Source organism: Bos mutus, unplaced genomic scaffold (genome assembly GCF_027580195.1).
Source record: "Bos mutus isolate GX-2022 unplaced genomic scaffold, NWIPB_WYAK_1.1 CTG229, whole genome shotgun sequence".
In the NCBI taxonomy this organism is placed as follows: Eukaryota; Metazoa; Chordata; class Mammalia; order Artiodactyla; family Bovidae; genus Bos; species Bos mutus.
Genome location: NW_027219739.1, coordinates 133,705 through 156,707, shown reverse-complemented (window position 1 = coordinate 156,707; position 23,003 = coordinate 133,705). Strand labels below are relative to the sequence as shown.

The 23,003-nt window shown below is 39.6% G+C and overlaps 1 protein-coding gene across 2 annotated transcripts in view; it reads right to left on the bottom strand.

The window, feature by feature from the left end:
* The window catches only part of LOC138986888 (gamma-taxilin-like), a 103,035-nt gene that overhangs the window by 62,312 nt on the left and 17,720 nt on the right, over positions 1–23,003 (bottom strand). The gene's annotated exons all lie outside the window — the stretch shown is intronic.

The following is a 23,003-nucleotide window of genomic DNA, read 5'->3' as shown; positions in this document are numbered from 1 at the left end:
TCTCCAACACCACAGTTCAAAAGCAGCAATTCTTCTACACTCAGCTTTCTTTATAGTCCAACTCTCACATTCATACATGACTACTGGAAAAACCATAGCCTTGACTAGATGGACTTTTGTTGGTAAAGCAATGTCTCTGCTTTTTAATATGCTGTCTACGTTGGTAACAACTTTCCTTCCAAGAAGCAAGCATCTTTTAATTTCATGGCTGCAATCACCATCCAAAGTGATTTTGGAGCCCAGAAAAATAAAGTCAGCCACTGTTTCCACTCTTTCCCCATCTATTTGCCATGAAGTGATGGGACCGGATGCCATGATCTTAGTTTTCTGAATGTTGAACTTTAACCCAACTTTTCCATTATCTTCTTTCACTTTCATCAAGTTCTTTACTCCTTCCTCACTTAGACAGAGTGCCTGATGAACTATGGACAGAGATTCGTCACATTGTTCAGCAGATATGGAGCAAGACCATCCCCAAGAAAAAGAAATGCAAAAAAGCAAAATGCTGTCTGAGGAGGCCTTACGCATAGCTGTAAAAGAAAAGAAAGGAAAAGAAAATGAGAAAAAGAAAGATATACCCATTTGAATGCAGAGTTCCAAGGAGAGATAAGAAAGCCTTCCTCAGGGATCAATGCAAAGAAATACAGGAAAACAACAGAATGGGAAAAGATTAGAGATCTCGTCAAGAAAATCAGAGATACCAAGGGAACATTTCATGCAAAGATGGGCTCGATAAAGGACAGAAATGGTATGGACGTAACAGAAGCAGAAGATATTAAGAAGAGGTGGCAAGAAAACACAGAAAAACTGTACAAATTACGGAGGTGTGACCCCTCACACTCACCTAGAGTCAGATATCCTGGAATGTGAAGTCATGTGGGACTTAGGAAGCATCACTATGAATGAAGTTAGTGGAGGTAATGGAATTCTAGTTGAGCTATTTCAAATTCTAAAACATGATCCTGTGAAAGTGCTGTACTCAATATGTCAGTAAATTTGGAAAACTCAGCAGTGGCCACAGGACTGGAAAAAGTCAATTTTCATTCCAATCTCAAAGAAAGGCAAAGCCAAAGAATGCTCAAACTACCGCACAATTGCACTCACCTAACACGCTAGTAAAATAATGCCAAAATTTCTCCAAGCCAGGCTTCAGCAATATGTAAATCGTGAACATCCAGATGTTCAAGCTGGTTTTAGAAAAAAGCAGAGGAACCAGAGATCAAATTGCCCACATCCGCTGGATCACTGAAAAAGAAGAGTTTCAAAAAAACATCTATTTCTGCTTTACTGACTATGCCAAAGCCTTTGATTCTGTGGATTCCAATAAACTGTGGAAAATTCTTAAAAAGATGGGATTACCAGACCACCTGACCTGCCTCTTGAGAAACCTGTATGCAGGTCAGGAAGCAACAGTTAGAACAGGAGATGGAACAACAGACTGGCTCCAAATAGGAAAAGTAGTACATCTAGGTTGTATATTGTCCCCCTGCTTATTTAACTTATATGCAGAGTACATCCTGAGAAATGCTGGGCTGGAGGAAGCACAAGTTAGAATCAAGACCGCCATGAGAAATATCAATAACCTCAGATATGCAGATGACACCACCCAAAACCTATGAAATTCAGTAAAAGCAATTTGAAGGGAAAGGTTCATAACAATATAAGCATACTAAAAGAAAGAAAAGAAACATTATATAAATAACCAAACTCTTCACCTAAAGCAACTACAAAAAGAAAAACCGAATAACCCCAAAGTTAGAAGTAAAGAAATAATAAAAATCAGAACAAAAGTATCTGAAATAAAAATAAAGACAACTACAGAAACATCAACAAAACTAAAAGCTGGATCTTTCAGAAGATAAACAAAATAGACAAACCATTAGACAGATTAAAGTGAGAAGAATCAAATCAATAGAATTAGAAATGAAAATAGTAAAATTCACAACAGACAACAGAGAAATACAAAGGAGCGTAAGAGACTATTGTCAGCAACTACATGCCAATAAAAAGGGTAACCAGGAAGAAATGGGACAAATTCTGACAGAAGTATGACCTTCCAAAACTGAACCAGGAAAAAACAGAAAACGTAAAACAGACCCATCACAAGCACAGAAATAAAAATTTTTTCAACAAACAAAAGTCCAGGGCCAGATGGCTTCATAGATGAATTCTATGAAAATTGAAAGCAGAGCTAACACCAATCCTTCTCAAACTCTTCCAGAAATCTACAGAGGAACATAAACTGCCAAACTCATTCTGAGGCCACCACCACCCTAATACCAAAACCAGACTCAGTTCGGTTCACTCGCTCTGTCGTGTCCGAATCTCTGCGACCCCATGAATCGCAGCACACCAGGCCTCCCTGTCCATCACCATCTCCTGGAGTTCACTCAAACTCACGTCCATCAAGTTGGTGATGCCATCTAGCCATCTCATCCTCTGTCGTCCTCTTGTCCTCCTGCCCCCAATCCCTCCCAGCACTCATTCTTTTCCAATGAGTCAACCCTTCGCATGAGGTGGCCAAAGTACTGGAGTTTCAGCTTTCTCATCCTCTGTCGTCCTCTTGTCCTCCTGCCCCCAATCCCTCCCAGCACTCATTCTTTTCCAATGAGTCAACCCTTCACATGAGGTGGCCAAAGTACTGGAGTTTCAGCTTTAGCATCATTCCTTCTGAAGAACACCCAGGGCTGATCTCTTTTAGAATGGACTGCTTGGATCTCCTTGCAGCCCAAGGGACTCTCAAGAGTCTTCTCCAACACCACAGTTCAAAAGCATCAATTCTTCGGCACTCAGCTTTCTTCACAGTCCAACTCTCGCATCCATACATGACCACTGGAAAAACCATAGCCTTGACTAGACAGACCTTTGTTGGCAAAGTAATGTCTCTTCTTTTCAATATGCTATCTAGGTTGGTCATAACTTTTCTTCCAAGGAGTAAGTGTCTTTTAATTTCAGGGCTGCAGTCACCATCTGCAGTGATTTTGGAGCCCAAAAAAGATAAAATCTGACACTGTTTCCCCATCTATTTCTGATGACAACTAAGATGCCACAAAAAAGAAAACTACAGGCTAATATCAATGATGGACATAGATGCAAAAATACTCAACAAAATTCTAGCAAACAGAATCCAACAGCATATTATAAAAATCAAACATCATGATCAAGTGGGTTTTATTCCAGGGATGCAAGGATTCTTCAATATTCACAATCAATATGATACACCGTATTAAAAAATTGAAAAGTAAAAACCATATGATTATCTCAATAGATGCAGATTAGGCCTTTGATGATAAACTCTCCAGAAAGCAGGCAAAGAAGGAACATGACTCAACATAATAAAAGCTATCTAAGATAAACCCACTGCAAACATTGTCCTCAATGGCGAAAAATAGAAAGCATCTCCACTATAATCAGGAAGAAGACACGGGTACCCAGTCTCACCTCTACTATTGAACATAATTTTAGAAGTTGTAGCCACAGCAATCAGAATAGAAAAAGAAATAAAAGGAATCCAGATGGGAAAAGAAGTAAAACTCTCAATTTGCAGATAACATGACCCTCTACATAGCAAACCCTAAAGACATTACCAGAAAATTACTAGAGCTAATCAATGAACATAGTAAAGTTGCAGAATATAAAATCAATACACTGGAGGGACAGTCCTAAGATGGTAAAGGAACAGGATAGTGAGACCATCTTCTCCCCCACAAATTCATCAAAAGATCATTTGAATGCTGAGCAACATCCACAAAACAACTTCTGAACACTAGTGGTGGACACCAGGCACCTAGAAAGGCAGACCATTGTCTTTGAAAGGATGTAGGACAAAAGGCAGACCATTGTCTTTGAAAGGATGTAGGAGAAAACAGACCAAAATCGAGACAAAAGAGTTAGGGATGGACACCCATCCTGGGGAGAGAGTCATAAAGGAGAACTTTCCAAACAGTAGGAAACCCTCTCACCAGTGGATCTGTGGGGGTTTTGGAATCTCAGAATGGAACACAACTTGGAGAAAAAGTTTAAAAAAGGCCCACAGAACACGTGCCTAACCCAGTGGAGCAACACCCAGTGGAGAAGTTGCCCAGATGCTGGAGTCAGCCACCAAGGAGTGGGGGGCTAGACAGGGAGGTGCTGGTTGCATGCTTAGGGTAAGGGCCGGGCCTGAATGTCCTGAGGACAACTGGAGGGAGCTTAAAATGTGATAGCAACCCAAACTGTGGGACACCCAGATAGAAAAAAAAAAGAGAACTATCCCAAGAAAAATTCTAACCTAAGGCATTTAAGTTCTTTAATACTTTTCATTTTTATAACCTAGTATTACCTTGCAAAAACAAACAAACAAACAAACCACCTTACTTTTAAAGCAAATTTCATGTTTTCTATAGTTTTTCTTACTTTGTTTTCTATTTTAAATATTGTATTTCTGAGAGTCTAACCTCTACTCTAGATTTTTAATCTTTGCTTTTTTTTTTTTTTTTAATCAATTTTGTATCCACAGCTTCAGGGGCAGTATGCCAGGTAATACATCATTAGAGATGTCTGAAGTTCAGATGCTTTTTGTAATAAAAGCAGAATATTGGAAACCCTGAGAACAAACAGTCTGATTGACATAATATATAATTTGAACCATAAAATCTTATCTTGCAGCACTATCAGTACTCTGCTGAATTTATTATGTATATTATTTCTAACATCCAGAACTAAATATTTGATTTTTATGTTTATTTATTTTATGATGTTACTGTTAAATTTTTATTATCAACCTGAAAAAAAAAAAAAAAGAATCTAATCTTCAGTATCCATTTTTCACTTATGGGTGTGATTACTGATTGGCTTGATTGCTCTCTCCCTTTTGACGTTCCCTTTTCTCCTCCAGATCACCTCTATCTCCTCCCTCCCCCTCCTCTGCTCTACTTAACTCAGTGAATCTCACTGGGTGTTCCAAGCTGTGGAGAAAACTTAGGAAACTGTTAACTGTCTAGATTCCTATCTCCCATTTTGACTTCCCCTCTTCTTCTCCTAGTACTTCTATCTCCCTCCTAAGTCTTCTCTGCTCTAGGTAACTCTGCAAACCTCTCTGAGTGTTCCACATCGTGGAGAGCACATTGGGAACTGATTACTGGCTAGATCGGTCTCTCACCTTTTGTTTCCCCCTATTCTCCTCCTTGACTTCCCTGGTGGCTCAGATGGTAAAGTGTCTGCCTACAATGCAAGAGACTCGGGTTCAATCCATGGGTGGGAAGATCCTCTGAAGAAGGAAATGGCAACCCACTCCAGTACTCTTGCCTGGAAAATCCCATGGATGGAGGAGTGTGGTAGGCTACAGTCCATGGGGTCACAAAGAGTCGAACACGACTGAGAGACTTCACTTCTCCTCCTAGTCACCTCTATCTCCCTCCTCCCTCTTCTCTATGTAATTATGTGAACCTCTTTGGGTCTTCCAGATTGTAGAAAGCTCATAGGGAATTGATTACTGTCTAGATTGCTCTCTCCCCTTTAGAATGCCCCTCTTCTTCTGGTTACTCTATCTCCCTCTTCCCTCTTCTCTTCTCCGTGTAACTGTGAACCTCTCTGGGTATTCCTCACTGTGGAGAATCTTTTCACTATTAATCTAGATGTTTTATCATCAGTGCTGTATGGATGGAGAAGTTTTAAGGCTATTATAAGAATAAGATGAAAGGTAGAGGCAGGAGGCTTAAATACAAAACTTCAGAACACCAGAATTCTCCTGACTGCAAGGAACATTAATCAACAAGAGCTCATCCAAAAGCCTCCAGACCGACACTAAAAGGAAGCTCTACCCAAAAGCCAAGTTCCAGAGCAAGACATACCATGCTAATTCTCTAGTAATGCAGGAACATAGCTCTGACCATTAAAATACAGGTGGCCAAAAGTAACACCAAACCCATATGCTATGCTAAGTCACTTCAGTCATGTCTGACTCTGTGTGACCCCGTAGACGGTAGCCTACCAGGCTACCCCGTCCTTTGGGCTCTCCAGGCAAGAACACTGGAGTGGGTTGCCATTTCCTTCTGCAATGCATGAAAGTGAAAAGGGAAAGTGAAGTCGCTCAGTCGTGTCCGACTCTTAGCGACCCCATGGACTGCAGCCTACCAGGCTCCTTGGTCCATGGGATTTTCCAGGCAAGAGTACTGGAGTGCGATGCCATTGCCTTTTCCGTAGACACCCCAAAACTCACTACTGTACACGTCACTGCACTCCAGAGAGAAGAGATTCAGCTCCACACACCAAAACACAGACACAAGCTTCCCTAACCAGTAAACCTTGACAACACACTAGTTCAACCCCACCACATGGAGCAAACTCAATAATAAAAAGGAAACATAAACTTCCAGCATACAGAAAGGACACTTCAAACACAGCAATCTAAACAAAATGAAAAGGCAAAGAAATATTGAGCAAGTAAGGAACACGATATATGCCCACCAAACCAAACAACAGAGGAGGAGATAGAGAATCTACCTGGAAAAGAAATCAGAAGAATGATAGTAAAAAGATGATCCAATATCTTGAAAACAAAATGAGCTACAGATAGTCTGGAGACAAGGATTGAGAAGATGAAAGAAATGTTTAACAAGGACCTAGAAAAAATGAAACAGTCAATCAATAATGAATAATGCAATAACAAAGATCATAAGCCCTCTGGAGGGAACCAACAGTAGAATAACTGAGGAAGAAGATAGGATAAATGAGGTGGAAGACAAAATGGTGAAAATAAATGAAGTAGAGAGGAAACAGGGGAAAAGAATTAAAATAAATAATGACAACCCCAGAGACCTCTGGGACAATGTTAAACACCTCAACATTCGAATCACAGAAGTCCCAGAAGAAAAGAAGAAAGGGAATGAGAAAATACTTGGGAGATAATAGTTGAAAACTTTCCTAAAACGGGGAAGGAAACAGCCATTTCCAAGAAACCCAGAGTCCCAAACAGGATAAACCCAAGGCAAAACACCCAAAACACATATTAATCAAATTAATGAAGATCAAACACAAAGAGCAAATATTAAAACCAACAAATAACACACAGGGGAATTTCCATAAGGATAACAGCTGATGTTTCAACAGAAACTCTTCAGGCCAGAAGCAAAAGGCAGGACGTATTTAAAGTGATGAAAGAGAAAAACCTACAAACCAGATTTATATACCCACAGGATCTCAGGCATATATGACAGATCAGTCGATCAGTCGTGTCAGACTGTTGCGACCCCATGAATCCCAACACACCAGGCCTCCCTGTCCATCACTAACTCCCAGAGTTCACTCAGACTCACGTCCATCGAGTCAGTGATGCCATCCAGCCATCTCAACCTCTGTCGTCCCGACTCCTCTTGCCCCCAATCCCTCCCAGCATCAGAGTCTTTTCCAATGAGTCAACTCTTCGCATGAGGTGGCCAAAGTACTGGAGTTTCAGCTTTAGCATCATTCCTTCCAAAGAAATCTCAGGGCTAGTCTCCTTCAGAAGGGACTGGTTGGATCTCCTTGCAGTCCAAGGGACTCTCAAGAGTCTTCTCCAACACCACAATTCAAAAGCATCAATTCTTCGGTGCTCAGCCTTCTTCACAGTCCAACTCTCACATCCATACATGACAACAGGAAAAACCATAGCCTTGACTAGACGAACCTTTGTTGGCAAAGTAATGTCTCTGCTTTCCAATATGCTATCTAGGTTGGTCATAACTTTCCTTCCAAGGAGTAAGAGTCATTTAATTTCATGGCTGCAGTCACCAGCTGCAGTGATTTTGGAGCCCAGAAAAATAAAGTCTGACACTGTTTCCACTGTTTCCCCATCTATTTCTCATGAAGTGATGGGACCAGATGCCATGATCTTCGTTAAATGTTGAGCTTTAAGCCAACTCTTTCACTCTCTTCTTTCACTTTCATCAAGAGGCTCTTTAGTTCTTCTTCACTTTCTGCCATAAGGGTGGTGTCATCTGCATATCTGAGGTTATTGATATTTCTCCTGGAAATCGTGATTCCAGCTTGTGTTTCTTCCAGCCCAGCGTTTCTCATGATGTACTCTGCATATAAGTTAAATAAGCAAGGTGACAACAGCCTTGACGTACTCCTTTTCCTATTTGGAACCAGTCTGTTGTTCCATGTCCAGTTCTAACTGTTGCTTCCTGACCTGCATACAAATTTCTCAAGAGGCTGATCAGGTGGTCTGGTATTCCCATCTCTTGAAGAATTTTCCACAGTTTATTGTGATCCACACAGTCCAAGGCTTTGGCTTAGTCAATAAAGCAGAAATACATGTTTTTCTGGAACTCTCTTGCTTTTTCCATGATCCAGCGGATGTTGGCAATTTGATCTCTGGTTCCTCTGCCTTTTCTAAAACCAGCTTGAACACAGGAAGTTCACTGTTCGCATATTGTTGAAGCCTGGCTTGGAGAATTTTGAGCATTATTTTACTAGCGTGTGAGATGAGTGAAATTGTACAGTAGTTTGAGCATTTTTTGGCATTGCCTTTCTTTAGAAGGTAATGCCAATCTATTTCATTCCAATAGATTGGAATGAAAACTGACCTTTTCCAGTCCTGTGGCCACTGCTGAGTTTTCCAAAGGAGCAATGGCTGTGCTTTGCTGGAGCAGCCATGAAGAGATACCCCACGCCCAAGGTAAGAGAAACCCAAGTAAGACGGTAGGTGTTGCAAGAGGGCATCAGAGGGCAGACACAATGAAACGATACCCACAGAAAACTAGTCAATCTAATCATTCTAGGATCACAGCCTTGTCTAACTCAATGAAACTAAGCCATGCGCATGGGGCAACCCAAGATGGGCAAGTCATGGTGGAGAGATCTGACAGAATGTGGTCCATGGGAGAAGGGAATGGCAAACCACTTCAGTATTCTTGCCTTGACAACCCCATGAAGAGTATGAAAAGTCAAAATGATAGGATACTGAAAGAGAAACTCTCCAGGTCAGTAGGTGCCCAATATGCTACTGGAAATCAGCAGAGAAATAACTCCAGAAAGAATGAAGGGATGGAGCCAAAGCAAAAACAACACCCAGCTGTGGATGTGTCTGGTGATAGAAGCAAGGTCCAATGCTGTAAAGAGCAATATTGCACAGGAACCTGGAATGTCAGGTCCATGAATCAAGGCAAATTGGAAGTGGTCAAACAAGAGATGGCAAAAGTGAATGTTGACATTCTAGGAATCAGCTAACTGAAATGGACTGGAATGGGTGAATTTAACTCAGATGACCATTATATCTACTACTGTGGGCAGGAATCCCTCAAAAGAAATGGAGTAGCCATCACTGTCAACAAAAGAGTCCGAAATGCAGTACTTGGATGCAATCTCAAAAAAGACAATGATCTTTGTTCATTTCCAAGGGAAACCATTCAATATCACGGTAATCCAAGTCTATGCCCCAACCAGTAATGCTGAAGAAGCTGAAGTTGAACGGTTCTATGAAGACCTACAAGACCTTTTAGAACTAACACCCAAAAAAGATGTCCTTTCATTATAGGGGACTGGAATGCAAAAGCAGGAAGTCAAGAAACACCTGGAGTAACAAGCAAATTTGGCCTTGGAATACGGAATGAAGCAGGGCAAAGACTAATAGAGTTTTGCCAAGAAAATGCACTGGTCATAACAAACACCCTATTCCAACAACACAAGAGAAGACTCTACACATGGACATCACCAGATGGTCAACACTGAAATCAGATTGATTATATTCTTTACAGCCAAAGATGGAGAAGCTCTATACAGTCAGCAAAAAAAAGACCGGGAGCTGCCTGTGGCTCAGACCATGAACTCTTTATTGCCAAATTCAGACTTAAATTGAAGAAAGTAGGGAAAACCATTACACCATTCAGGTATGACCTAAATTAAATCCCTTATGATTATACAGTGGAAGTGAGAAATAGATTTAAGGGCCTAGATCTGATAGAGTGCCTGATGACCTATGGAATGAGGTTTGTGACACTGTACAGGAGACAGGGATCAAGACCATCCCAATGGAAAAGAAATGCAAAAAAGCAAAATGGCTGTCTGGGGAGGCCTTACAAATAGCTGTGAAAAGAAGAGAAGTGAAAAGCAAAGGAGAAAAGGAAAGACATAAACATCTGAATGCAGAGTTCCAAAGAATAGCAAGAACAGATAAGAAAGCCTTCCTCAGCAATCAATGTTAACAAATAGAGGAAAACAACAGAATGGGAAAGACTAGACATCTCTTCAAGAAAATCAGAGATACCAAAGGAACATTTCATGCAAAGATGGGCTTGATAAAGGACAGAAATGGTATGGATCTAACAGAAGCAGAAGATATTAAGAAGAAATGGCAAGAATACAAAGAAAAAAAAAAAAAAAAAGAATACACAGAAGAACTGTACAAAAAAGATCTTCACGACCCAGATAATCACGATGGTGTGATCACTGACCTAGAGCCAGACATCCTGGAATGTGAAGTCAAGGGGGCCTCATTACGAACAAAGCTATTGGAGGTGACAGAATTTCAGTTGAGCTATTCCAACTCCTGAAAGATGATGCTATGAAAGTGCTGCATTCAATATGCCAGCAAATTTGGAAAACTCAGCAGGCAAATATGAAGGAGAAATCAAAAGCTTTAAAGACAAGCAAAACTGAGAATTCAGCACCACCAAACCAGCTCTTCAAAAAATGCTAAACAATCTTCTCTACACAGGAAACATAGAAAAGGGGTATAAACTAGAACCCGAAACAACAAAGTAAATGGGAACGGGACCATGCTTATTAATAATTACCCTAAATGTAAGTGGGTTGAATGTCCCAAACAAAAAACAAAGACTGGCTGAATGGATAAAAAAACAATATCCCTCTATATGCTATTTACAAGAGACCCACCCCAAACCAAGAGACCCATACAGGATGTAAGTGAAGGGCTGGAAAAAAGATATTTCATTAAAATGGAGACCAAAAGAACTCAGGAGTACCAATACTTGTATCAGAAAAAATAGATTTTGAAATAAATGCCACTGAAAATAGATAAAGAAGGACACTACATAGTGATCAAAGGATCAACCCAACAAGAAAATATAACAAATAAAATATATATGCACCCAAATATATGTGCATTCAATATCATGGTAATCCAAGTCTATGCCCCAACCAGTAACACTGAAGAAGCTAAAGTTGAATAGTTCTGTGAAGACTGACAACACCTTCTAGAATTAACACCCCCAAAAGGTGTCCTTTCCATTACAGAGGACTGCAATGCAAAAGAAGGAAGTCAAGAAATTTCCGAGTCAGGCAAATTTGGCCTTGGAATACAGAATGAGGCAGGGCAAAGGCTAATGAAGTTGTGCCAAGAGAATGCACTCGTCATAGAAACACCCTCTTCCAAAAACACAAAGGAAAATGCTACACATGGACATCACAAGATGCTCAACATGGAATCAGATTGATTATGCTCTTTGCAGCCAAAGATAGAGAAGCTCTATACAAGCTCTATGGAGAAGGCAATGGCACCCCTCTCCAGGACTCTTGCCTAGAAAACCCCATGGATGGAGGAGCCTGGTAGGCTGCAGTCATGCAGTGGTTAAGAGTCAGACACTACTAAGCAACTTCACTTTCACTTTCATGCATAGGAGAAGGAAATGGCAACCCACTTCAGTGTTCTTGCCTGGAGAATCCCAGGGATGGGGGAGCCTGGTGGGCTGCCATCTATGGGATAGCACAGAGTTGGACACGACTGAAGAGACTTAGCAGCAGCATACAAGCTCTATACAAGTTCAGCAAAAACAAGACCAGGAGCTGACTGTGGCTCAGATCATGAACTCCTTATTGCCAAAAACAGACTGAAATTGAAGACAGTGGGAAAACCACTAGACCATTCAGCTATGCCCTAAAATAAAACAAAGCCCTTATGACTATACAGAGGAAGTGAGAAATAGATTTAAGGGACTAGATCTGATAGACACAGCTCCTGATGAACTACGGATGGAGATTCATGACAATGTACAGCAGACAGGAATCAAGACCATCCCCAAGAAAAAGAAATGCAAAAAAGCAAAATAGCTGTCTAAGGAGGCCTTACAAAATGCCTGTGAAAAGAAGAGAAGCAAAAAGGAGAAAAGGAAAGGTATACCCATTTGAATGCAGAGTTCCAAAGAATATCAAGGAGAGATAAGAAAGCCTTCCTCCACAGTCAATGCAAAGAAATAGTGGAAAACAATAGAATGGGAAAGACTAGAGACCTCTTCAGAAAACTGGGGACACCAAAGGAACATTTCATGAAAATACGGGCTCAAAAAAGGACAGAAATGGTATGGACCTAACAGAAGCAGGAGATATTAAGAAGAGGTGGCAAGAATAACAGAAGAACTGTACAAAAATGATCTTCACAACCCGGGTAATCATGAAGGTATGATCACTCACACTCACCTAGAGCCAAACATCTTGGAATGTGAAGTCAACTGGGCCTTGGGAAGCATTACTGCAAACAAAGCTAGTGGCGGTGATGAAATTCCAGTTGAGCTTTTTGAAATCCTAACAGGTGATGATGTGAAAGTGCTACACTCAAAATGTCAGCAAATTTGGAAAACTCAGCAGTGGCCAAAGGACTCGAAATGGTGTTTTCATTCCAATCCCACAGAAAGGAAATATCAAAGAATGTTTAAACTACCACAAAATTACACTCATCTCACACAGCAGTAAAGTAATGCTCAAAATTCTAAAAGCCAGGCTTAAGCAATATGTGACCATGAACTTCCAATGTTCAAGCTGATTTTAGAAAAGGCAGAACCAGAGACCAAATTGCCCACATCCGCTGGATCATCAAAAATGCAAGAAGAGTTTCAGAAAAACATCTATTTCTGCTTTACTGACTATGCCAAAGGCTGTGACTGTGTGGATCACAATAAACTGTGGAACAATCTGAAAGAGATGGGATTACCAGACCATCTGACCTGCCTCTTGAGAAATCTGTATGCAGGTCAGGAAGCAACAGTTAGAACTGGACATGGAACAACAGACTGGTTCCAAATAGGAAAAGGAGTATGTTAAGGCTGTATACTGTCACCCTGCTTATTTAACTTATATGCAGAGTACATCATGAGAAATGCTGGGCGGGAGGAAGCACAAGCTTGAATCAAGACTGCTGGGAGAAATATCAATAACCTTAGATATGCAGATGACACCACCCTTATATGGCAGAAAGTGAAGAAGAATTAAAGAGCCACTTGATGAAAATGAAAGAGGAGAGTGAAAAAGTTGACTTAAAGCTCAACATTCAGAAAACTAAGATCATGGCATACAGTCCCATCACTTCATGGGAAATAGATGGAGAAACAATGCAAAGAGCGGCTGACTTTATTTTTCTGAGCTCCAACATTGCTGCAAATGGTGACTGCAGCCATGAAATTAAAAGACACTACTCCTTGTTAGGAAAGTTATGACCAACCTAGATAGCATATTCAAAAGCACAGACATTACTTTGTCAACACAGGTCCATCTAGTTAAGGTTATGGTTTTTCCAGTGGTCATGTATGGATGTGAGAGTTGGACTACAAAGAAAGCTGAGCTCCAAAGAATGGATGCTTTTAAACTGTGGTGTTGGAGAAGACTTGAGAGTCCCTTGGACTCCAAGGAGATTCAACCAGTCTATCCTAAAGGAGATTAGTCCTGGGTGTTCATTGGACTGATGTTGAAATTGAGACTCCAATACTTTGGCCACCTGATGTGAAGAGCTGACTCACTGGAAAAGACCCTGATGTTGGGAAAGATTGAGGGCAAGAGGAGAAGGGGATGACAGAGGATGAGACAGTTGGATGGCATCACCAACCTAATGGACTTGGGTTTGGGTAGACTCCGGCAGTTGGTAATGGATAGGGAGGCTGGCATGCTGTGGTTCAGGGAGTCACAAAGAGTCGGACACGACTGAGTGACTGAACTGACTGATGCAACCAACACAGGAGGACTGCACTATGTAAGGCAAATGCTAACAAGTATGAAAGATGATATTAACAATAACACAATAATAGCAGGAGACTTTAACATCCTACTTACATCTGTGGATAGATCAACCAAAGAGAAAATTTGCCAGGAAACACAAACTTTAAATGATGCAATGGACCAGTCAGACCTATCCGATATCCATTGGACATTTTACCACAAAACAGTGAAGTTCACTTTTTCCTCAAGTGCACATGGAACATTCTCCAGAACCCCGATCATATCCTGGGCCATAAATCTCACCTTGGTAAATTCAAAAAAAACTGAAATCATTTCAAGCATCTTTTCTGATCTCAAAGCTCTAAGAGTAGAAGTCAACTACAGGAAGAAAAAACCATTAAAAATACAAACATATGGAGGCTAAACAATACACTTCTGAATAACCAACACGTCACAGAAGAAATAAAAAAAGAAATGAAAATATGCATTGAAAGAAATGAAAATGAAAACATGACAAGCCAAATCTTCTGGGATTCAGTAAAAGTACTCTAAGGAGAAGGTTCATAGCAATACAAGCTTACCTCAAGAAACAAGAGAAAAATTTAAAAAATAACCTAACTTTACACCTAAAGCAACCTGAAAAAGAAGGAATGAAGAACTCCAGGGTAGGAAAGAAATCATAAAAATTAGCACAGAAATAAATGACAAAGAAACAGGGAAACTAGAGCAAAACTAAACACTGGTTTTTTTGAGATGATAAACAAAACAGACAAACCATTAGCCAGACTCATCAAGAAAAAAAGGGAGAAGACGCAAATCAACAGAATTAGGAATGAACATGGGGAAACAACTGTAACACTGTAAACAACACAGAAATACAAAGGACTGTAAGATACAACTATCAGCAACTATATAACAGTGAAATCAACAACTTGGAAGAAATGGACAAATTCTTAGAGAAGTATAACCTTCCAAATCTGAACCAGGTAAAAAAACAGGAAATCTTAACAGACCCATCACACGCAGAGAAAACGAAACTATAATCAAAAAAATTCCAACAAACAAAAGCCCAGGATAGAATGGCTTCACAAGTGAATTCTACCAAATATTGCGAGAACTAATCCCTACAGTACTCAAACTCTTACAGAAAATGGCAAAGGAAGGTAAACTCCCAAACTCCATTCCATGAGGCCACAATCACCCTAACAGCAAAACCAGACAAAGATGCCACAAAAAAAAAAGAAAAAAGAAAGAAAGAAAACTACAGGCCAATTATCACTGATGATCACAGATGCAAACAACAGAATTTTAGCAAACAGAATCCAACAACATATTAAAAAGATCATACATACATCATGACCAAGTGAGCTTTATCCCAGTGATGCAAGGATTCTTCAATATTTGCCCATCAATCAATGTGTTAACACCATATTAACAAATTGAAAGGTAAAAACTATGATTATCTCAACAGATGCAGAGAAAGCCTTTGACAAACTTCAGTATCCATTTATGATAAAAGCTCTCCAGAAAGCAAGCATAGAAGAAATATACCTCAACATAATAAAAGCCACATATGATAATCCCACAAGCAAACATTACCCTCAATGGTGAAAAATTGAAAGCATTTCCCCTAAAGTAAGGAATAAGAAAAGGGTGCCCACTCTCACCACTACTATTCAACACAGTTTTGGAAATTTTAGCCACAGCAATCAGAAAACATAAAGAAATAAAGGAATCCAAACTGGAAAAAATGAAGTAAAGCTCTCACTATTTTAAGACGATATGATCCTCTAACATAGAAAACCCTAAAGAATCCACCAGAAAATTACTAGACCTAAAAGTTGCAAGATATAAAATTCATACACAGAAATCCCTTGCATTCCTATAAACATGAGAGGACAGAAAGAGAACTTAAGGAAACAATCCCATTCACCACTGTAATGTAAAGAATAAAATACTTAGGAATAAATCTATCTAAAGAAACAAAAGACCTATATGTAGAAAACTATAAAACACTGATGAAAGAAACCAAACTTTCCACAAATAGATGGAGAAATAAACCATGTTTGGAAGAACATGGATTCAATCGGAAAAATCAATATAGTGAAATTGAGTATATTAACCACAGCAATCTATAGATTCAATGCAATCCCTATCAAGCAACCAATGGTATTTCTCAGAGAACCAGAACAAATAATTTCACAATTTGTATGAAAATACAAAAATCCTCAAATAGCCAAAGCAATCCTGAGAAAGAAGAATGGACCCGTAGGATCAACATGACTGACTTCAGACTACACTACAAAGCAACAGTCATCAAGACAGCATAGTACTGGCACAAAGACAGAAATATAGATCAACAGAACAAAATAGAAAACCCAGAGATAAATCCACACACCCATGGACACCTTATCTTTGACAAAGAAGGCAAGAGTATAAAATGGAGAAAAGACAATCTTTAACAAGTGGTCCTGGGAAAACTGGTCAACCATTTGTAAAACAATGAAACTAGAACACTTTCTAACACCACAGAAAAAAGTAAATCAAAATGGATTAAAGATGTCAATTTAAGACAAGAAACCATAAAATTCCTAGAGGAAAACACAGGCAAAACACTGTGACATAAATCACAGCAGGACCCTCTATGACCCCCCTTCCAGAGTAATCAAAATAAAAGCAAAAATAAACAAATGGGACCTAATTAAACTCAGCTTTTACACAATGAAGAAACTATAAGCAAGGTGAAAAGTCAGCCTTCAGAATGGGAGCAGCAAACAAAGCAAATGACAAAGAAATAATCACAAAAATATATAAGCAGCTCAATGCCAGAAAAATAAACGACCCCATCAAAAACTGGGCCAAAGAACTAAATAGACATTTATCCAAAGAAAACATACAGAGGGCTAACAAACACATAAAAAAGATGCTCAACATCACTCATCATCAGAGAAATGCAAATCAAAACCACGGTGAGGTACCATCTCACACCAGTCAGAATAGCTGCGATCAAAAAGTCTACAAACAATAAATGCTGGAGAGGGTGTGGAGAAAAGGGAACCCTCTTACACTGTTGGTGGGAATGCAAACTAGTACAGCTACCATGGACAACAGTGTGGAGATTCCTTATAAAACTGGAAAGAGAGCCAAATGACCCAGCAATTCCACTGCTGGGCAAACACACCAAGGAAACCAGAACTGAAAGAGACACATTACCCCAATATTCATCACAGCACCATTTACAATAGCGAGGACGTGAAAGCAACCTAGATGTCCACTGGCAGACAAATGGATAAGAAAGCTGTGGTACATATACACAATGGAATATTACCCAGCTATTAAAAAGAACACATTTGAATCAGCTCTAACAAGGTGGATGAAAATGGAACCTACTATACAGAGTGAAGCAAGTCAGAAAGAAAAACACCAATACAGTATACTAACACATATATATGGAATTTAGAAAGATGGTAACGACAACCCTGTATGTGAGACAGCAAAAGAGACACAGAGATAAAGAATAGCCTTTTGGACTCTGTGGGAGAAGACGAGGGTGGAATGACTTGAGAAAATTGCACTGAAACATGTATAATGTATGTGTATATGTGAATTAGATGACTAATCCAAGTTCAGCACATGAAGCACAGCAAAGTTAGAGTGCTTAGACAACCCAGAGGGATGAAATTGGGAGGGAGGTGGAAAGGGGGTTCAGGACAGGGGGACACATGTATACCCATGACTGATTCATGTCAGTGTATGGCAAAAACCACAATATTGTAGTTAGTCTGCAATTAAAATAACTAATTTTAAAAAATGTTATTGATACTTTCATAGAAATTTTCATGAGTCTGTAGACTGTTTTGGGTAGTATCCCTATTTTGTTAATTCTTCCAATACAACAGCATGAAATAATTATTTACATTTATAAGCATTTTCTTGAATTTTTTTTTTTGGTCAGGTAACTTACAACTTCCAATGTACAAATTATAACTTCCTAGATTACATTAATTCCAAGAAATTTTATTTTTCTTAATGTAACTTTAAATGGGATTATTTTCTTAATAGCTTTTGCTAATGGTTTATCACTGTAAAGAAGTTCAGCTCATTCTCATAAGGTGACTTTTTAACCTAGTACCTTATTGAATTGTTCAGTTAGTTCTAAGAGGTTTCCTTTTTTGTTTTATGGTAGTGGATTTTAGTGTATTCTGTACAATCTAATTATAATGTCATTTGCAAATAGTGAGTTTTACCGGGGTTATTTTCCAATATTTCTGCATTCTGCTTCTCTTTCTTGCCTAATACCCCTGGCTAGGACTCTGAGTACTGTTCTGAGTAAGTGATGAGAATGTGCATCCTCATCTACTCCTACTGTATAGGAAAAGTTTCTAAATTTCCAACTTGTAGTTTTGTTTTTCTTGTGGTCTTGTGAGGTTTGGGCAACAAAGCAGTGCTGCTTGCTGTTCAGTCACCAAGTTGTGTCTGACTCTTTGCAAACCCATGGACTGCTACACAGCAGGCTTCTCTGACCTTCACCAGTTCCAGTAATTTGCTCTAACTTGTATCCACTGAGATGATGACGCCATTCAATCATCTCACCCTCTGGCACTCCCTGCTCCTCCTGCATTCAATCTTTCCCAGCATCATGGTCTTTTCCAGTAGGTCGGCTCTTTACATCAGCTGGCCTAAGTACTGCAGCTTTAGTTTCAGCATCAGTGCTTTCCATGAATATTCAGGACTGATTACAATTGACTGGTTAGGTCTCTGTGCTGTCCAAGTGACTCTCAAGAGTCTTTTCCAACACCACAGTTCACAAACATCAATTCTTCACCCTTCTTTGTGGTCCAACTCTCACATCCATACATGACTACTGGAAAAACCATAGCTTTGACTAGATGGACTTTTTTGGCAAAGTAATATGTCTGCTTTTTAATATGCTGTCTAGATTTGTCATAGCTTTTCTTCACAGAAGCAAGCATCTTTTAATTCCATGGCTGCAGTCTCCATCCGCAGTTATTTTGAAACCCAAGAAAATAAAGTCTATCACTGTGTCCACTTTTTCCCCATCATATTTGCCATAAAGTAATGGGACCAGATGCCACCAGTTTTGTGCTTTTGAATGCTGGGTTTTAACCAGCTTTTTCGCTGTCATCTTTCACCTTCATCAAGAGGCTCTTTAGTTCCTCTTCACTTTCTAATATTTGGGTGATGTCATCTGCATATCTGCACTCCAGCTTGGGATTCATCCAGCCTGGTATTTCATGATATACTCTGAATATAGTTAAGAAAATTAGTTATGAAGTGTTCCATCCTTGTGAAGTCCCTAGTGCTCTAGTTATTAAGAATCTACCTGCAGGGCAAACATGATCAATCCCTTGTCCAGGAGGAATCCACATGCCTCGGGACAACTAAGCCCATCCTCCACAACAACAGCAGTGACCCCACATGTGGCACTACTATAGCTCTTCTGCCCCAGAGTCCCTATTCTGCAACACAGGGAGCCACTGCAATGAGAAGGCTGTGCAGGGCAACTAGAGAGTATGTGGAAGCTAGAGAAAATCCATATACAACAAGGAAGACTAAGTCAAAAATCAAATAAGCAAAACAATAAAAAATATACCAAAAAACATCAGTATCTACAGACCTGGCTTTAAAAAAAAAAGTTCCATCCTTTACAACTTTTTCTTGAAGAGTTTGAAAGACAAGTATTAAATCTTCTCTGGCTGGTAGAATTGACAAATAAAGCTGTTTTGTCATTGACTTTTGTTTGTAGGAAGGTATTCTGATTACTGATTTAATCTTCTTACTAGTTCTTGGTTGGAGAAGGCAATGGCAACCCAGTCCAGCGTTCTTGCCTGGAGAACCCCAAGGATGGAGGAGCCTGGTAGGCTGGCATCTACAGTCGCACTGAATCAGACACAACTGAAGCGACTTAGCAGCAGCAGCAGCAGCAGTTCTTGGTATGTTCAATTTTCTGTTCCCTCATGATCCTATTCGTTTGCTGGTACGTTTCTAGGAATTTATCCATTTCCTCTAAACTACCCAATTTACTAACACATAACTGGTTATAATGGTATGGACTAAGAATGCTGCCAGCCAAATCAGTAAACAAAAGCCATCAAGTCATAAGCCACGACAGCCACCTCTGAAAATGAACCCTGAGGTGACTGTGAAATAGACCACAGAATAGTGATCCTAGATAGCTAAGGTACCTAACAAAGGAATGATTTCAATCAGCCCAGGTTCGCGTCTATTCCCAAAGATAGAAAAGTGCTAAATTCATTCACTTGAGATGCATGATTTTCTCTAACGAACTGGAATCTTATTATGTTTTAACTACCTGGGTTTTTTAGGGGTTTTTTGCTATAAAACTCATAGCTATACATCCTGGCTCCACCCGTACAGCTCTTAGAAGCAGTCCCTCAGCAGTACTTGAGAGACAATCCTGCAGGGTATTGTCCTCAGAAAGTCCGTAAAATTTAACATAGTTGTCAACTTTTAGTTTTAGCATTTTTGTTTTCAGAAGACAACAGCTCTTAAAATCCTTGGTATTTCTGTAATGTTAGTTACGTTGTCTCCATTATCACTTCTGATTTCAAGTCCTCTCCTTTTTTTGATGAGTCTAGCCAAAGATTTGACGACTTGCTCATCTTTTTTTTTTTTAAATAAAAGCTTAATTTTATTCATGTCTTTTATGGTCTTCTGAGTCTGTTCAATTTGTTTTTGTTCCAATTTTTGTTACTTCTTTTCACAACTTTGGGTTTCATTAGTCTACTTTGTCTAGTTTCTTGGGGTGTAAAGTTAGATTATTTCTGGAGTTAGGCATTTTATTACCAAGAACCTACCTCTTAACTGCTTTTGCTGCACCCATAAATCTCTTAGGTTATGTTCTCATTTTCTCTTGGTTGTTCTTGTTTAGACTTCTCTTTTGACTTCTTCACTGATCCACTGACAGTTCACTATGTTTTGATTTCACACATCTGTGAACTTTCTTGGTTTTTTCTCGTAATTGATTTCCTACTTTTATACCTGAAACCTGATTGATACATTTGAATTTTATATATTCATTAAGTCTTGTTTTGTGGCCTAAAAAAAAAACCTCTCTTCTCCAGAATGTGCCATGCTTTCTTCAGAAGAATGTGTGATTCTGCTGTTTCTTTCATGGAATGTTCTATATAATTGTGATAAATCTATGCAGTTGGATATGTTGTTGAAGGCTGATGTTTTCTTATTGATTTTTGGTCTCAAATGCTTGAATAGAATTAATTTCATATGTATTCCTGTTTATAATAGTGCTCTTTCTTTTTAACCTAAAGAAATCCCTCTAACATTTCTATTAAGACTGGCTTAGTGGTACTGAGCTCCTGTAGAATTGTTTGCATGCAAAATTTTTTCTTTTTCTTTCTCTCAAATCCTTTACTACCAAATAGAGATTCCTTGGTTGCAATTTTTTTTCTTTCAGCACTTTGACTATATTGCACCACTCTCTTCTTAGCTACAGTTTGTACTCAAACATCTGATTGCCTATGAGTTATTTTTCTCTTGCTTCCCTAAGTGTTTAACTTCTGCTGTCTTTAACTTTTGACATTTTAATTACACTGTGTCTTGCTGCGGGTTCCCTTGAATACATCTTATTTGGAATTCTGTGCGTTTTTTTGGAGTTGGATGCATTTCCTTTCTTAGGTTAAGAAAATTACAATCATTCTTTGCCAAAGTGTTCTGTATTTGGGACCCTGATAAGGAGACCATTAATCTACTTGATATTGTCCTACATATCCCTAAAGTTGCCTCCACTTTTTGCATTTTCTTTTTCTCCTTTGCTTCTCTGCTTGGGGGAATTCCACAGCCCTTGCTTAGAGTTCACTGGCCTTTCTTTCATACCAGCTACTGTGCCACTGAATTGCTTTAGTGTGTTCTCAGTGTTTTTAGGTTTTCAGTTATGTGATTCTGATCTCTCCAGTCTTTGCTGAAGTTCTGACTGTGTTCACACACCTGTCTCTGAGCTCAGTGGGCATCTCTCCTATGATTACTTTGAACCCTTACAGGAAGATTACCCATCTCCATTCTCCATTATCACTGATTATGTTTTTCTCCAAGGTTTTATTTTACTGTTTCACAAACATTTCTTCTACTCATGTTGCTTAGAGTCTATGTTTGCTTATATACATACATACATGTGTACACGTGAACATACACACAAAACAGCCAATGCTCCCCACTTGGAGGAGTGGCCTCCTTTAGGAGATGAATCCTATCATTCAGGCTGGCCAAACTTTGATAATTGCTGTCCAAGAAGATTACTTTAAATTGTTTCCAGTCGTTGAGTGTGTTGCAAGACCAGTCACTGTCCCAAAAAGGGTAGGCAGAGATCTCACCATCACCGAAATTCAGGCTGATTGCAAGTCTGACCCCTGAAAGGCAGCAGCTTTCAAAGAAGGCAAACATGCACAGTCCTGTACACTGGTGAGCTATGCTGTGCCGGCCACTCAGACAGGCCATCTGCCTGTGTCCCCTTGGTAACAGTTGTAAAACTCAGGCCTCCATAAGAGAGGATAAGCACCTTCCTGGAGATACTGGAAAGATGTAGAGAGGCACTGATAAGAGGGCAACGACAGCATTCTTCAGCCTGTTTTCCCAGGGAACAATTCTGTAGGTCTCTAGAGGTGGGCAAAACCAAAAGTCCACCCTTGGACCAAAGTTCTAAGACAAGCTAACAGCATCTTTCACAGAAAAAGGAACCTGTTTCAGTGTGCTGTTGCAGTACTGTGGGTGCAGCAGCCAGCTGCCTCTGACTCTTGGTGTCCCATGGGGCCCAGGTACACTAGCCTCCCTGGGAAAGAGCCAGGACTTCACGGGGGAGGTTCCACATGCAATAGCCAAAAAAAAAAAAAAACAAAACCAGTGTATCAGACACACGTAAGAACTCTATCCTCACAGAATCTAGCATTTTGGAGCATCAGAGGGAAAGCACAAAGAAAAGACACGCCTACCAAGGTCTCTGAAAGGTTTTAGTTAGCCTTTAATGTGTGTCTATTCAGATGTATGCCCTCAGGCCACAGCTATGAATAAAAGCTCATCAGCTTCTTTCACAGAAAGACCTAAACTCT